The sequence below is a fragment of the Halyomorpha halys genome, unplaced genomic scaffold (genome assembly GCF_000696795.3).
Source record: "Halyomorpha halys isolate HHAL.00 unplaced genomic scaffold, Hhal_1.1 Scaffold52.1, whole genome shotgun sequence".
Taxonomy (NCBI): domain Eukaryota; kingdom Metazoa; phylum Arthropoda; class Insecta; order Hemiptera; family Pentatomidae; genus Halyomorpha; species Halyomorpha halys.
In genome coordinates, this window is record NW_027104988.1 from 481,262 (window position 1) to 495,070 (window position 13,809).

Genomic DNA, 13,809 nt, shown 5'->3' on the forward strand with positions numbered 1-13,809 from the left:
AAAAAAATCAGTATGTAAGTGAAGGAAATAATGAAATTGTTATAAAAATAATTAAAAGGAGCTGTTTGTGGGAATCCTTGAAAATGACCTAAGTGATCGAAACGTTGGAAGTTTGAAAAGAATAAAGTTGAGAAAAAGGATCAAAATTGTTTTTGAATAAAACAAAAACGTTAGTCAATTATCATATTATATCAAAATGGTTTATACAAATTATTATATAAAAATTATAATACTGCGTATTAGCAAAACATTTAAGAAATTTAAACACTTTAGATTAATTGCATTAAAATAGCAGATATTTATTAAAATTCGCTAAAATACATATTAGAGAATGTTTACCAACAGGTACAATGAAAAAGTTTCTGAATAAGAAGACATTTACTATCTACATTTTCCTGAACCAAGTTTTGTCTGTACAGAAGCGTAAATTTGTTTCAAGGGACACATAAATAGCAAACAACTCTTATTCCCAAAAATTATCACCTTAGTTCTGCTTGTGGGGGAAGATATTACCAATTTATAGAAAAGAAAATTATTTTTGAAAATATGTAATATATTAAATATTTAAAAACAATCAACGACATATTTTATTATATAGTATATCAATATTGACGTAAAGAAACTATTCAACGTACTTAGTGAGATTGCGCCACTACTAAAGATGGTTAACCCCGAGGTTAAGTAACCCTTTACTGCTATGTAAATTAAGCCCATTAACCCTTGTGAGCCTGACAATGATGATAATAAGGTAGAAAAGGGCGAGGAGAGGTGCCTATAAATGAACTGCACAAATTAATTAAATTTATCTGGTAACAATTAAGGACGCTTAAATTTCGAAAATTTATTACTTTTGTAATAATCATAACTATGAAAACTAATCTTGCACTTAAATTATAAGAAATGATCTTTGACTTTTATGAAGCATTTAATCTGCCACCATTTTATAGTTCTTAGATATTGAATTACACCTAAACTTAAAATTAACCGTGATCACATATAGTGGTTATGACAATACCATATGTTACTTATGGTAGTCAATTTCATCTAAAATTAAAATTGAAGAACCAAGAGGGAGTACATTTTATGAGTCATTGAAGGAAAAATAGAGCTTTTTAAATATACAAGAAGAAATATTTTAAATAACCTTTTCAAAATAGCGCTTTTTTTTATGAACCTTAAACGATGGTATTGGGTTGTAAAATAAGTTCGTAGTGTTTTTCAATATTTCAATTTAATCCTCTGTGTTTATAAAATATGTCACTTGGTCAATAATTTTCACAAATTCTAAAGAAGGCGTTAGTTAGGGTGCTTTTATGCATCAGTTTCAACCGAGATTCCTTATCTTTAAGTGGTATTTTGTTAGCTCAAAATGGAAGAAAAAAATTTCATTTAAGGATTTTTTATTTCCGAAAAGGAAAATCCGCTGCACAGACAGTTAGCAAAATTGTCAGTGTGTATGGCGATGATACCTTAAGAGAAAACACCGTCCGTAAGTGGTTTGCTCGGTTCAGAACCGGACATTTTGACTTGGAAGACGCCAAGTGTTCGGGTCGTCCTTCAACTGTCGATGTTAACCGAAATCAAGCATTGGTCACAGACAACCCTCACTCATATCACGACACGGGATATCGCAGAAATGCTAAACATATCTCATGCAAGTGTCTCATAATCGCAAAGGCATAGGATAACGCCCGTCCGCAGACTCGGCAGAAATTATTGAAGTTTGGCAGGGATCTGAGCCCCACGCACCCTATTCACTAGACTCAACTGATTTTCACTTATTTCAAAACTCTCTTTTAACGGGAAGCACTTTAATTCGCTCGAGGGCTGTAAAACGCACATATAGGAGTTCATTGTGCAAAAATCTGAAAACTTCTGGGAGGAAGGAATTAAAAAAATATCTGAAAGATGGCAACATGTAATAGATCAAAATGGGTCATATATTCAGTTGAAAATAGAATGATCCGTTCTAAAATTAGACTTAAAGTCATTAAATTTTTCACAGTTAAATTTTTTGTAATACTATACACACGTGTATGTGGTAGTACTTGCATGATACAATTAAATCATTTTACATCTGTTTTCCAAATACAAATGTGCGGAAAATATAAACTTAGTGACATATATTTGCCACTTCCTTTTTTAATTAATCATGGGATTTTTTAATTCTACTGTTGCTTTAAGGTGAAAAGTTAAGAAATAAAGACACAACGATACGTAATCCATATATTTGTTCGTCTAGAAGGTCAGATAAAAAAAGAAATTAATTTACACATTTCTAAGATGTTAGAATCTGTACGGCTCTGACTAAGCTTTCATAATCCTCTGTTTACATGAACTAATCTTCCCTATAAAGAGCTTGAGGCACTTAGTTCATATTTTCAGTTTGGCCACTTAATCACTGACTTTTGGATTCTTCGCGATAGATTGTTTAATTGTCAAATATATGAATACACGTTACAACATACATTTGAATCGTGGGCTGGAATCCCGCTGAATACATGTTACAATTTTTATTTTATTTTATTCCATTACATACATTAAATCATTTATTTATTTATAATTCAAACAGAATATTGTTGTAACGCTGTATGTGACACAAAAACACCGTTAATAAAACCAAATACGATCCAGGCGTTAATAGGCCTCATATGAAAAATACGTTATTTTAGCCCATGAATGATAAGGGCAACATCTTCTCACTGGCTATTTAGACTAGGTACATCAAGTTATTTCAATCACAGGAAAAGGTATAGCATTAACCGGGCAGATTGTTCCGGACGCTGGTTACGAACACTTAAAGTAACTGGATTAAGAGAGTACAACATTCCAATTTAACTGCCATATAGAACGTAGAAATGAGACTAACAAACAGGCTAGAGTCCACTCCCATCATATCTAGAATATTAGTGATACTAAATTAAATAAGATACAAAGTTAAATAACTAGCAAAAAGCCAGTAAATAACTACGGTTGGTAGGCGACTGACATTCTCTATTCAGATGTTGTAGTCAAATATCTCTCGAATGAATAGCAGATGAAGCTGGATTGAATACAAAGAATAAAAAATACACAAAAGAAGAAGTTCGGAGTCAGTTTGTCGATCTCTTTGGGTACTAGTCCACTGGAAGCGATTAATCTTCAAAAGGAAAACGAGCGAAATCGAGCGAACTCAGGCGACATCATATTACTTGCGAGGCTGCAACTGGTGACTAATCCTGAGGCCTACAATAGGCTTGAATCAGCGACATAGGTTAACATCTCACAGTTGCCACTCTCTCGAATTTGAGTAAGAGAAATTGAAAAATAGTTTTCTACTTGTGGCCAAAGCACTATTTAACTCCATTTCTGTTAACAATAGATGCCTGTTTTCATAGACATATTAAGTTTAATTAGATTTATTCGCATAGAAGAAGACGGAAAATTCTTCTTATGGATACAACAACTACAAAACAATTCTTCTACAGTGATCCAAGTTAAATCAATATTTGAATTCAATAATCCTCCGAATTTGTTGTTATGTTTCAGAATAAAATGCCGGTTTAAGGAATAATTAGTACTCGGTGGAAAGAATAGAATTTTAGCGCCAGAACTGATGCAATCATAAGGTACATCATGAAAAAAATTTACTTTTATGAGCACATAAAAATATCTGGATACAAAAAAGGATAATGTAACATCTAAAAGTCATGCAGCATGGGCTGTATAAACTTATACCAGGTATTATTATTATAACTTTGTTTTATTTGAAGAGTCTTGTTAAATTAAATCTCTGGAACAAAATCTAAACGGGTATAGACGTATAATCGATCTGTAGATTATACATAATTTCACTCAGAAGGTGTTTCAGAGTGAACTATCCATATTTCAGTTAATTCTTCTATAAAAAAAAGGAAATTAACCATTTCATTTTTTCGTATTATTATAATAATCAATTATTTAAGGGAGAGAAATGCTTTATTCAGCCATGCTTCCCAATTATATTAGGTTGCTACATTACATAGCATACTAATCAATCCATGATTGGACATATACACAATATATATATTCACATGTTATAACAATACATTTTGTTTTTTTCTCATTTTCCCCTTTTCCCTTCACAATAAATACTACTCTACAAATCCAAATACTACAAATATTATAACATACTTACACGATTGTGTAATATTATAATAAAAAATTATTTTACAATTATAATATAACACAAAATAATTTTTCAATTTTCTTGATAAAACCAGTTTCTGTTTTAACCTTAAGCATAGAAATGGGCAAAACTCATAAATGTTTACAAAAATGCAATATTTTATGATTAATAAAAGATAATGCTCTATCTAGGAGAATTCTAACCGAGTATTAAAAATATTTAATATTTCAGTTGAGTTTAACTTATTGTAAAAATAAGTACTTAATGAATATTATGGTTAAAAAATAATAATAACAGCCTCAAGAATGAATAAAAGTAATACAGAATAAATGGAGAGGAAGGGAATCGTAATAAGTTTTCCCCGGAAGGGTGTATTGCATATGATACGGCCGACGGGGAGAGGAGGGCTGGTATAAAATCTGGAATGTCAACAATCTGGGATAGGAAGGGGTTTTCTCTCTCGGGTGGAAATGGGATTTTAAAAGAGGAGCGTTGAGAGCTGTTAAACCGGGTCGGCTAATTAAAAGTAATCTAGGACCTTTGGAGCAATAATAATGGCTAAATGATGTTGAAGTGAAAAAGCAGTAGCCGTTCCCTCCGAGGTTATTTGCAAATGAAATCCGCTAAGTAGATTAAGCTGGGGTAACTGATTACAGGGCGGCCTCTGTCATCAAGGCGATATTTCTGGCGGCTTATTCCTCTGCCATACTAATCAGGACTCAATAACTTAGCCACTTGGTGCTGCATGGTTTGTGCTTCTTGTCCCTTACTCATGCAGGGTCAGAAGCAGGCAATGATGATTGATGGTCTATATGAGTCTATAAGGACAAATGTGGTCGAACCCATATGGTTTTTTGTTTTTTGCCACAATTGCATTTCATTACTACAAAAATTATCATTATTTATATAAAATGGTCGATTTTTAAAGTAATTGACTGATTACTCAGTCAATTACTTTAGACTGATATTTAAGGTATCACAAGAGCGCCTAATATACTAACATAGTATTTCTCATAACATCTCATATTATAAATAATTGACCATCCCATCATTTAGTACAAGAGGCCCAAGAGAAGAAAAAAGGCAGTTATTTCACCCCAATTTTTATTACTTTAATGAAAACTATATATAATTACAAGTAAAAGTTTATGAATTTCAAAGTATAAGTAGGGGAATACAAAATGGCAGATGTTTCAAAACGTAAAAAAAAAAGTTTTATTCGGAGCTTCATATCTTTGAAACTACCGACAAAAACAGAAAAACAATTAGTACATCATTTAAAGTTGAATAAATTTGCTAAAATATAAACCCTAATACACCTATTTACCTTCAATGCTTCCCGATATATAGCTTTTTAATAAACAACATTTCATAAAAATGAACCGACAAATCAGAAGTTAGTTGATGTATTTTGGAAAATCTATATCTTATCTAAAAACCGTTTAATGTCCAGATGTCTATTAGCACTCAAATTAAAGCAATTTTAATGTATTATGAAGTAGATTATGACGTTTATCTTCATAGGAGTAGTAGTTTTTATGACATTTGCTAAAATAAATTGATTTATAGTTATTCGGACAAAACGTCATGTGCAAGTCATATTCATATGCGAATATTATAATAACGACTACCTCTATGAAGATAGTGTCATAAACTAATTTATGGTAAGTTAAATTACCTTTATTTTGAGTGTTAGCAGACATATGAACGTCTTAAGGTTTCTGAGATATATTTTTAAAAAATCAAGAATTTTACCTGAACAAGTAGAAAATAACATTTTGTTTATTAATTTTGTAAAATATTATAAAAAATAAAAACTACCACTCCTTAACGATAAAGATAAACTTTAAGACTACATTATAGCACATTTAACTAGCTTTAATTTGAGTGCTATCACACATCTGTACGTCGGACATTCATTTACACTAATTTAAATAATGTTTTCTTAGATTTTCGAGTGCTTTTGGTAGTTTTAAAGATATAGAGAAATTATCCGAATAAAAAATTAATTATTTTTAATGTTTTAAAACAGCCACAATTTTTTATTCTCCCTACCAATACTTGACAGACTCATAAATTTTGACAAGTAATTATACTTAGTTTTTATTAAATTATTTTTTAAAAATGGGGTGAAATAACAGCCTTTTTTTCTGCCCGGCTCTTGTACTAATTTGAAATTATTGAATGAGTAGATAAAAAGTTTGAATACATTTGACTAATGAAAAATGTATATCAAAGATTGAATATGAATGATTCTTTTAATTTGAGTTAACGTATGCCACCCCTGAAGGAGGACACTCTCACTCTTAAATCACAACTGAAAAATGAATCAGGATTCTGCAAGAGGTGAAAATAAATAATTATGCGGGTTGTAGTAATAGATCTTCCCTCCCATGGCATGATTAAGTACAATTATGTGGATTCCAAAACATCTAGTATTTTTGAGAGCAAGCATTTTGGAAACCACCAAGAGCATTAAGTCAATTATTTACTGTTTTGTCACTAGTGGAGCAGCCATACATCCTTGTCAAAATTACTTGTAATTAATTTCTTAAATTAATTATTGTAATTCAATTCAATAAAATTTAATTTAAAAAACTATTGATTGTGCATTATTTAAATTTTAAAATTACATTGTTCGAAAGTTGAGGCAAAAAAATAAGTAATTATGTTAATAGATTATTTATTTATTTTTTATTTTATTAAATGATTTGTTCTTTCTATTTAAATGGGATGTTTTAGGCATATTAGGGATTCGGTACAAAGCAAACCTTAAATGAGTTTGTTACAAAGTAAAAAAAGGGTGAATAAACCACCAAAAATAACACGCTCCTTACTAGCAAATAGGTAGAGTACAAAGAGGTAGTACTCTTCAAAGTTTCCACCATCAATCTAAGCTGCTTAAGTGTTGCCGAAAACCTCCGTTGGAACAAGAAGAGCGCTGTTGCAAGTTGTTTCCTAATTTAATCACCACTGGCTTTTAATTAACTCTCTCTCTCTGGGGTCCAATTGGACTTGTTTCTCATCAGGATTAAAACTTCTAAGCTTCCTCAACGGTTAAAGAAACATCACCACAATTACTTTATATTTAAATAGATTCACTCATAGTTCTCTAAAATGTTTTTTCCTGCACAATTATTTAGGACTCCTTAAATCCGACAGAAACTTTTAGAAAATAAACGATAATAATCCCCATGATAGTTTTGGAACCATCTAACTGACAGTAATTAGTCAATTAGCGATATCGTTGTTCATAAAAAAAAGAAACGACATAATAAACAAAGCTGTCATTTCTAATGACATTTCAAATGATAAGTGTGTTCTTTGTAATGTCGCGGTAATAGATAAAAATATAAAATAGACGATGTAATCTAAATAACAAAACAAAGTTATTTATTCATAGGAGCATCTGACAGCACAAATGAATTCGAACAAAACAATGCATTCTCTGAGCTGAGGAAAATTGAAAATTATTTTAGCTTCAAAAATTAAAAAGTTTTTATAAGAGTATATTTTCATAACTTGTACAAAAGTAAAATCCATAAACAGACTTCGTTTTGGGAATTTTTAGAAGTGTAGGGAACATTCTATTACCTTTTATACTTTTTGTCCATAAAAATAATAAATTAGATTAAAGGAATATGGTCCGGGTGCGGTCAAAAAAACTCAAATAGTATAATTATACTATTTGAGTTTTTTTGACCGCACCCGGACCATATTCCTTTCATCTTTCCACACGGTCAATCAACATCTTCCAATAGATTAGTTTTCAACAATCTTCCAACTGATCATACAGATTAACAATTAAGCAATAAAAACACTAAATACGCTCACTAAATAAATTTACAATTTTTTTTTTCAGAAATTAATAATTTTAATCTCTTATGCCGTCCAAGGTATGCTCCTATTCCTTTCTTTCAACACCAAAAAACTTTATCTGTTTTTCGCATAAAACTAGAAAACTAAGACTTTTATAATAAAAAAAATTAGCAAAATGTATAAATGTTAATAATTAAGTTTAACCTATACAAAATACCATACAATTGATTACACAATTTAGATGTTTATACATCTTTATTGCACTGGTATTGCCGAGTGATTAATAAAGTAGTTAAATAATTGTATGGTCCACGTTGATAAATTAAATAATAAATAATTTTCGAGAATGGATTGGTTCTATAGTATCATTTGAGAACCTGTTCAAATAGAAAAAATAAAATCTATCCCTTTGATAACACTAATAAGTCATATGATGTTTTGCAAATAATATATAATTTACAGTTTCCTCAAAATCTAAACAAAACATTTATACAGTAATACAGCAGTATCTAAACAATCAAGGCAAATAGCAATTGATATAGAACAAGGGAACTACATTTGGAACAGTATGTAGCAGATTAATGAGTGGGCGAGCCCATATCTCTTTCCTAGTCCTACACAGCACGCACATGACTCCCGCCAATTTATCAGTGTACCTGCCATATATTTTAATTCAGAAAAAAATTATTATCCAATGTAAGAAATATTACATTTTTATAAGTAATGTTTGATTTTTTTTTTAGAATAAATTGTCGTTAAATAAATATAAAAAAAAACATTTTCCTCTACCTGCCCATTTCTAGCATACGGAGTACTTCCCCTGCATAATCCTTGATCCAGTAAATAAAAGTGTATATTACTTTAAGTAAAAAGAGTCTTTTCTGACATTTCAAATCTAATACTTTTAAAAATGAAACACAATTGACTTTTTAATTAAATGCACACTCCACCGAAAGTTAATTTTATTCGAAAAAAAACAACCTAAAATTATCTTTTTATTTTTCATTTGGACATAATTACCCTCATGGTGCAATTATATGGATTCCTAAATATCTATTATTTTTTTAGGGCATGCATTTTTGAGCCCGCCATGAGCATAAAGTAGTTATTAACAAAATTTTACAGTTGTGCCATTAGTGGAGCAGCGATATGTACATCAAATAACTTGAGGTATGGACAAAATTAGAATATTTAGTATTAAACTTTGACCAAATTAGCTGTGTGAATAGTAAATTATACAAAATTACTAGTAACAAATTTTAAAATTAATTATTGTAATTAAATTTATAATCTAATAAAAAAAAAAACTATTAATTGAGCATTATTTATATTTTAGAATAACAATGCTCGAAAGTCTAGGTAAAATAAAGTAGTAATTAGGTCGATAGATTAGTTATTTACTCCTATTAGAGATAATCAAGGTTTCCTTTGGGACCTTTTCCTGTGAGAACTTTTCCTCTAACTGCCCATTTCTGTTATACGGAGTAGTTACCCAGCATAATCCTGGAGCCAGTAAATAAAAGTGTATATTATTTTAAGTAAAAAGAGCCTTTTCAGTCGATTCAAACCCATTACTTTAAAAAAATGAAGAAAAATTAAATTTTTAATCAAATAAGATTATTTTCGGTAAAATATGATTCAATCTCTACCTTAACTATACATAAAGTGAAATAAATGCTCTTGAAAAGTAGTTGTTTGACTATTGCTGGTACACTCTACCAAAAGTTAATTATATTAGACAAAAACCTAAAATTTTAAAAAGTTTTCATTTAGACATAAATATGTTCAGGGCTGCCCACCCTAACAAAAAACTTATTCACACCTTTTTTAAGTAGAGTAAATTTTCCAAAACTTGAGGTCTAACAGAGTTTTTCAATTGTTTCAGAGATATACTTTTTGTAAAAATAATTTTTTTTTTTTTAAATAACGAGAAACAAACATTTTGTTATATTATTTTATGAAAAATCATGAACTACTGCCTACCCTAACAAAAAACTTATTCACACCTTTTTTAAGTAGAGTTAATTTTCCAAAACTAGAGGTCTAATAGAGTTTTTTCAATTGTTTCAGAGATATACTTTTTGTAAAAACAAAAATAAATATATTTTTTTTTAAATAACGAGAAATAAACATTTTGTTATATTATTTTATGAAAAATCATGAACTACAACGAAGATAGCCACTATATACTTCTGTATGGAACATTAAATTCTTCACGTTCAATAGTTCCCGAGATTCAGTTTTCAAAAAACTAAACTTTTTTTGTAAAAAATGGAAAACAATATTTTATTTAATACTAATAAACTACACTATAGTCCATTTAACTACCTTTCACTTGAGTATTAATAGACAGTTGTACATCTAACACTTCCTGAAGTAACGTTTTTTTTTTTTTTTTAAACCTAATGTTTTTTAGCAACCTCACACAACTATAGGAAAAAAAATTAACGAATGGGGTGTATTTCTTTTTTTATGATTAACATAGTTTATAAAAATATAACTTGATTAAATAAAGGCTAAAAAATGAAAAATGAAAATTTGGAGATACTTTAATCCGTATGAGGGATCATAGCTCGGAACACACACGGAATTGAAAAGTCAGATGGGTATAATAACAAAATGAAACTACATAATTTAAGGTTAACAGATATTTGAAATCGATAATGACTATCTTATACGAATTAAGAATACAAAATTTTGAAATAAAAAAATAATAAAACACTCGAATAATTCACAACAAATGCTTGAAAATTTCACTAAGTACAACAGATCAATCACTCACTACCCGAGCAGGGAACGACATAAGATGGATGGGTGCCATTTGGAATTCACTATAAGCACCCATCAGTTGCCGCTAAAGTTAATAAAGATTAACCAATTACTAAAGAGAATGATTTCGTACTTAAACTCAAGTAACCGATTAATTCGAGCAAACGGATTATGGATTTCCACTGAAACCCCTTGAAAAAAAAGTTGAGATATACGGCCCGGGAAACAAAAAATAAAGGGCTCTAACACACCATTAGCGGTGACACACACTCCGAAATAACAAATGGACTTTCCAGCCCCTGCAACTACTAAATTGGTCCAAAAAAAAAAATCTTGGCCAGAAAATTAACAAAATATATTGTAATACATCTGTACATCAAGTAATTAACTATTCTTCATCCAAAAATTTATTACTAAAACAAATATTCATAAAATTTAATTGGAAAGATAAATAAGTAATTTGAATTTCGTTTAGATTAGAATCAAGAACAACATATAAAATATTATTCTTGATGGAATATTTTTATAGGAAGAATGTTGATTTAGACATTACATAACATTAATACAACAAAAAAATATACACAAGATCCTGACCTTTCAGAAAGTAGCTAGACATAAAAACTGCTGACAGAGGATTCTGTGACGGTAATCATATACAGGAAACAGAACTCACCTGTAATAAATAAAAATAAATAATTGATATTAAGTAATATGAAATACAATTTATTATAATTGCTGATTTTAATAAATGTAACTTATTTATATACAGTTGTTCTAGTTAATTTAATTTGAATATTAAACAGCAAGCATTTCTTACCAGAGACAACCTCCCATTCTTCCTTATCCCAGTTTACAAACAATAGGGCTTGGTGTACTCAATCAATTTTGCATCTATAAGAGTGGAGCAGAATGGTTTTTTGTTCAAGACAATACGTTATTTTACAAATAATTTTATTAAAATAAAATGAGAAGGACAGTACTCCATTACTTTTCATAATATGAGATTGCTCTTCAGGAAAAATTGAAAAATTATACTGAGTAACGCATCGATTAATTTTAACTTTTGGGATTTCTTCGTTCTTAAGGTTATTATTGGGTTATGAGAATTTCAATGTGCGAATATTGAAAATTCAATCGATTTTATTATCCCGAGTCAATTAATTTCTTCGTCCTATGAATCCGGTATTGGTTTATAGGCTGAGCTAATCTAATTAAGTAAATTTCTCAGATTGGTAATTAAACGTTCAAATAAATCAATACGTGAGTGTGGTATCTGAAAGCTCATGGTATTTTCAATATCTATGCCTCAAATAACCCAATGCTGATCTCTAGATCGATGAAATCCATGAAGATAAAATAAGTGGGCGCGGTATCTAAAAATCGATTGAATTTTTACAACCTACATCAAAAAACAACCAAAAAACTCGATCAAACCATAAACCAAAAAATAAATCAATACATGAACTCGAAATCTTAAAATCCATTTTGTTTTCAAATTCAACATCCCCGATAAACCAATATTGGACCTCAAACTACAGGAAATCTGAAAACTTGAAAGAACACAGTTCATTTTCAACTTCATTGCAAAGTATTTATTTATTTAGAAAGTACAAACACAATTATAAATAATTTTATTTAAATAAAAGTAATCATTTATTATCTTAATGTTTTCTTGAGACTGGTAACTTTTTAATAATTAATTCAAATTTTATCCATTATAGTCTCAAAACCTTTTATTTCTCTAATAAGTCCAACGTTTCGGCCAATCCGGCCATCTTCAGGGACAATCTTAATACAACTTTGAAACCATATAATTTAAACAACTCTAACTTCATGCAGGCTATTCTGCCCAGGTCAAAAACATCAAAATCTAATTAGCCAAATATCACTTAAAACAAAGTCAAAATCATTCATCAGCAGACACTATCTCTTAAACTTTTATCACAACAATCTTTGTTTTAAGTGATATTTGACTAATTAGATATTGATGTTTTTGACCTGAGCAGAATAGCCTGCATGAATTTAGAGTTGTTTATATTATATGGTTTCAAAGTTGTATTAAGATTGTTTCTTAAGATGGCCGGATTGGCCGAAACGTTTGGACTGATAAGAGAAATAAAAGGTTTTGAGACTATAATGGATAAAATTTTGAATTATTTATTAAAAAGTAATCATGTTCATTAGATAATTTTATTTATATGTAACAGTTTTATTTAAATATTTGGATCGGATCTCATCAAAATTTTAAAATTAACATTTAACAAAATTTGAAATATAAAGGAAAAATTATTATGCATGTAGAATGTATCACAAATTAAGGAATTTAAAATTTTCCTTTACCTTTCTGAGTTTTCTCAAAATTCTCCAAAAAAGTAAATCACTTAAGTGGTCCGGACCGCAGTAATGTGGAAGATAGCAGTAAGAAATGGGCAAGAGGGGAGAGGTAATAGAAATTTATAGAACGCCACGGTATCATTCCCAAAGGACTTCCCTGTTACACTTAAAGGCAATCTTATCCCCATCCCTTACAATGTTTTTTGTTATTTATAATAACTTTATTAATATTTCAATGATCAATTTGATCCAATTTATTGATCATAAAAAATAGTAATCTAAAATTAAAAGATAATTTTTATACCAAGTACGGACAAGATGCTGAGCTGACAAATTAATTAATGTCATAATGACGTATTCAATTTTAATTTGTTATCATTTCTCCATATTCTGTCTTATATGTTTTAATGAAGAATCTCCATTTGATCTCTTCTAAATTTTAGGTTTTACGAAATATTTATTAATATCTCTTAAACTGGTATAAAATCTCAGGAATGGCGGGTTGTTCAACTATTAGTGACACACTCAACAAAAAGCCACCTTCCCGTCCATATAGCATGTAATGTTAGTTAATTTGTTCATTTATAAATGTATTAAATAAGAAAAATTCTAAATTACATAAATATTGTTAATTATACTTCTAACAATACATTACAATTATCTAAACACAATAAAATTGAACAAAATGGCAAACAACGAAATGATGTAATAAATAAAAATAAATAATTGATATTAAGTAA

The 13,809-nt window shown here is 29.4% G+C and overlaps 1 protein-coding gene across 5 annotated transcripts in view; it reads right to left on the reverse strand.

The window, feature by feature from the left end:
* Evi5 (ecotropic viral integration site 5) overlaps positions 1-13,809 on the reverse strand; it is a 265,049-nt gene that overhangs the window by 100,979 nt on the left and 150,261 nt on the right. The window contains exon 1 of one of the 5 annotated variants that reach the window (XM_014437619.3): positions 11,330-11,408. The exons of the other annotated variants lie outside the window; for them this stretch is intronic. The gene's annotated coding sequence lies outside the window, so the exon portion shown is untranslated. Of the gene's footprint in view, positions 1-11,329; positions 11,409-13,809 lie in introns of those variants that run through there. 5 annotated transcript variants of the gene reach the window in all.